Genomic DNA, 4,803 nt, shown 5'->3' with positions numbered 1-4,803 from the left:
AACCAAAAAATAGAGAGAAGATTCCAGACCTCTGCCCTTGCTTGGAGGATGTCCAACAGTTCGTAAGGATACAGGGAATTGGACCTTCCATGAATGATCTTCAAAGCATGGTTTGCTGCATCTTTGACTACAGGATCATTTGCAGGAACAGTGCGCCAACCAGGCCCAAGCTCCTCTGTCAAATGATAATACTCAAATCAGAAAATGTGGGGCCTTTCTCTAACAGAATATGACAGACAATTAGCTATAAGGTGGCAAATGAAGATGGTTGTATTAGACTACCGGTACCTGAACTCTATACAAGCACCAAATTGAATTTCAAAAGAACAACAAGATATAGAAGTACATTTGCTATGATCTTCTGTCAATGCCTCAAAATTTTCAGCAACGTTAACTCTTGGATTACTCATTTTTTTCACTACCATGAAGACAACAAACTATTTATTGTTCCTTTTTGTCATCCACTTGTACTCCATTTCTTTGTTTTCATGCTACAAACTCTTTGCAAATAACCTTATATTCTTGAATTTAATTGTGGCATAAAAAATCAAATGTTCATATTCAGCCTTCATTTTATAGGCATTGTGTCCATTAATTAACCAGGATTTTTTTATAATAGATAAGTCACATGAAAGTTCAGTAAGTGTTAATATATACTGTTGCAATGGGAAGGATGGTCTTAGCTTTTGTAATAGAACTATCTGTAAAATAATGAACCAAAGCAAATAAAATTCATGTTGTGTTAGAATTCCGATTCTTCATTAGAGGAACATTTGTAGGCTTGAGGATTGGGATTAACATATCTCAATACAGAACAAATTAGCTAAATACCTAAATTGGAAAGATACAAGAGACCCAACAGAAGATCCATGATATAAAACTCATATGTAATAGAAGGAAACCATGTTGTTTAACCTAAAATGACTCGAGTTTGTTAGAAGCCACGGGTTACTGTCAAGAAAAAGGGAAAGATTTTTGAGATGTGTACAATCATACATGTATATGCACCATAAAATTCATGTTGTCCTAGCACCCCAATTCCCAACTAGAGGAACAGATGTAGAATTGATGATTGGGATTAACCTAGGATTTTAATTCAGAATAAATTAGCTTGGTACTCAAATTAGAAAGATCAAAGACGCCCAATGGAAGAACCGTGATATAACCTCATATTGGTTAACCTAAAAAGACTTAAGTTTTGTGAGAGCTCACAGATACTGCAAGAAAAAGAGAAGGATTTTGAGATAGTATCCTATGATATGTATTGTTATATATGAGACAGAGAGGGAGAAAATTAGGGAAGATAGGATGTAAGCGAGGAAGACTAATTTTGTTCATTCATGTTGTTTACTAGGGAAAGAAAAGAAATAAAGAGACTAGATCTATGTTGTCATATTGCCCAAATGCACAGAGCAAATGAAGTTTTTGTTCAGATGGGGAACATAGTGTTGTAAATCACTTTTTCACTTTTCTTCTGTGTTCATATTAGAGATGATTCAATTGGAAAGAAAGATGTTAGTCTTACTTTATCCATCTTTCTATCTCCACTAAATTCTCTCTAAATAAAAAAGATATATTTTTTGTCATCTCGCCCACTCTCTCCTATTATTTGTTTTCCTTCTCATCTTTATCGTCTATGTAAAGTGCAATGAAAACAGGGGGGAAATCAACCAGTCACTCTTGAATAAGGGCAAAAGACTGCCAAAACCAACCAGTTACAGCTGCTACAGATAAGCATGACTGACCCAGACATAGTAAAAGATTGTTTGACCAACCCCTAATGAAGTAAAAGATTATTTCTCCTCATGCATATCAGCTAGCAGACATTGAGGCATACCCAGGATCCCACTTTTTGTCTATCTTTCATGCACATAACACGCCATGTGCATATCTCTTCCTTTTCTATATTACTGGGTAGGGCCTGGGCCTTTCTTTTCCTCAAAGCAAAAAAGGGAGGTCTAATCATGAGCTCAAAAGGCAAAGTGAGAAATTGGCTGTAGGTAAGTGTGATAAGAGTCATAAGACTCAAGATCAAAATAATTCATCAAAAAATAGTAGTTGCAGAGAAGTGGACTTGGATCCTCTAAGCAACCTAACCATACAAAACAAAATAGGGAAATTTGCAGCGACAAGACTTGAAAAAATTAAACCTTCTGATCACCATAAGCTGTAGCCATCATACATAGGACACCTAGGTGCTTCAGTGCTTCAGAATTATGCACTATATATCATTACCTCGTTTAGCACCAAGGTCTGCATCAGTAAAGTAAGGAGAGTCTCCGACATGCTTAAACTCCTGAAGCTCTTTGAAGTGCTGCCATGGCTTGACCCATACCTTAGCTTCATACAACTTCTTCTTCCCTGCATCAATTGCCTCCAAGGTCAAGTGATGAAGTGTTGCCGGCAACAACTTGCTCTTTTGCCTTCACGATACATGCAAACTCCAGAAGTCCATTCTGTGTGAGCAGGAGGCAAAATTATCAAAACAAGTCAGTATTGCAAAAAATGCTCTTCCATATTTCTCCCCTTTTCACTTGGAGCATTTCATTTGAACAAAATCTCCATTAAAATTCAGCAGCAAATATTGAAATATTGCTTCATGATCTATTATTAATTTTGTTTTATTTCTCTCTCTCTTTTTGTTAAATTTTGGGGTTTTCTTAGCCTAGCCATTTCCTCATTTTCCTTGTAATGGGAATAGTAAAATAACCAAACAACTGTACCTTGAAAAGGAGAGGTCCTCGACAAATACATTATAAAACTATACAGAGTAATATCCACTTAATTCCACACGAAACTAGAACCTAGATATGACAAGAAAAGTACACGGACCCCAAAAAAACTTCTTTTTAATGTGAAATAACTTAGCATTAATGGAATATAATCAACTTATTCATGTATTATTTTCGTCTCTTCAGACTTGACGCTACATTTAATGCAGAATAAAATATTTTCTTTTCCATACCCCTGGTACATCATTCTCCCTTTTAAGCTTACTAACAAAGGAATGGCCAAGTAAGATTAAAAAACACAGAGACAGAAGTTCAAATTTAACTAACTATCAGAAAATCCTATAGGATCAAAAAAACATGAAGCAACTAAGAAAAGGTTGTCAAACAAAATTTTGGAGATAGAAAAATATTGTTCAATTGATTGTACTTGGAACATATATAGATGGGAAATCTATATGCGAGCCATGCGACTGATTCTAACAATTGAGAATAATTATATCCAAAAATATGGAAGTAAATATCATACAATTATGCAATAGTTCCAACAGGATGATGACTTCTGACAATTGCTCTGCTGCAATTTTTATTCACATCCCTCTCAAACTAATAGTGAGAGTCATGAAGTTGCTTGTTTGAGACAATTAAAATCAGCCAATGGCTCCTTAAACTCCTATATAAAACACCATAGTGAATTGGGCAGGAGATTATTAATACCCTCCCTCAAGTTGAAAGAGTTGCGAGTAATGTAAATTTGCATCGAACAAACTAAGAATGATTGGAAATTGCAAGTGCTTACAGATTAACTAAAGTCAAATTAGACACTATGACTGACCCAAAGATGATTTGCACAGATTCAGGATTACAGATGTCTATAACACATCCACCAATACAAGAGATCTAAATAAACGTGTAATGCTATATTAAAAACCATCTAGCCTTGTAGATGATTCCAAAGGTCCAGGATTACAGGATGGCTATAACACATCCACCAAGGCAACGGAATTGCAATTTTCACGAGATTATAATATGACTAAATATGAATACAATAATTTCACATTATTGACCCTAGATCAAAATGACATCCCAGTCTATAAATGTTCTAAGCATCCCTACAGGAATACAGATTGACTAACAGAGATTAACTAACGATACGGCTGAAAACATGCAATTCTTTAATTCAAGAGGAAAAATGATGAGATAGCTCGAAGACAGTTATTCCTTGGTCAACAAAGGCAGTAATAAGCAATAACAAGAGAAAACGGTAGGAAAGAGACGACGAAACAGGTGAGAACCAATAAAAATATAATTTAAGTCGAACATTGACAAGAAACTTTAACAAAATAAGGAAATAAACATAAGCTGAGCCCAAGCAAAGAGAAGAACACAAAGCGACCTCTTTTTTGTTGTGCTCGTCGACGGCGAAGCGGGCGAGCTCCTCAATCCCTGCGCTGTCCTGCGCCCCCTCCGTCTCTCTCACGTCTCCAACCATGGACGCGATCGCCAGCGAGAAGAGCGGGGAAACGAAGATCAAAATGAGGGCGAGAAGAAGAGGGCTTCGCCGAGTAGGAAGAGAAGGAGACGCCATGTTTCGAAGCAAGGTCATAAGAACGACAACTATTTTCCTGACTCATTTCTTTCCCTAAATAAGGAGACGCCATGTTTCACAGGCGTCGCACACGTTGATGCAGTCGTGGCCGTCAGATCGACAGATCTGAAGTGGACGTAAAATATCTCGAAAGTCGTTTGAATGAGAGTTATTATTAATATTTTTAATTTAATTATTTATTTTAAAATATCAATAATAATCTTTTTTTAATTTAAATTACAATTAATTCTTAAATAATATAGTATCATCATGTAACTTAGAAATACGATAGCTTAACGTTTTTGAAGTTAATATAAAAAACCTTTTTTTATTACCTTTTGATTTTAAAACTAAATTAATTCATTATACATTAAAACTTAATTAAAATTAAGTAATTAATTTAATTTAAATATTTATAAATTTAAAAAAGATAATTTATTTTAAATTTTAAAAAATAAATTAATGTATTATATTTATTAATTTAAT

The 4,803-nt window shown here is 34.8% G+C and overlaps 1 pseudogene; it reads right to left on the bottom strand.

The window, feature by feature from the left end:
* The window catches only part of LOC141829735 (cysteine proteinase inhibitor 12-like), a 6,716-nt pseudogene extending 2,386 nt beyond the window's left edge, over positions 1–4,330 (bottom strand).
* Positions 4,331–4,803: the final 473 nt, after the last annotated feature.

The sequence above is a fragment of the Curcuma longa genome, chromosome 5 (genome assembly GCF_044706935.1).
Source record: "Curcuma longa cultivar G26 ecotype Majalengka, Jawa Barat chromosome 5, ITB_CL_G26_1.1, whole genome shotgun sequence".
In the NCBI taxonomy this organism is placed as follows: Eukaryota; Viridiplantae; Streptophyta; class Magnoliopsida; order Zingiberales; family Zingiberaceae; genus Curcuma; species Curcuma longa.
Note: the sequence above shows the minus strand (reverse complement) of the source record. Positions and strands in the feature narration are given on the sequence as shown.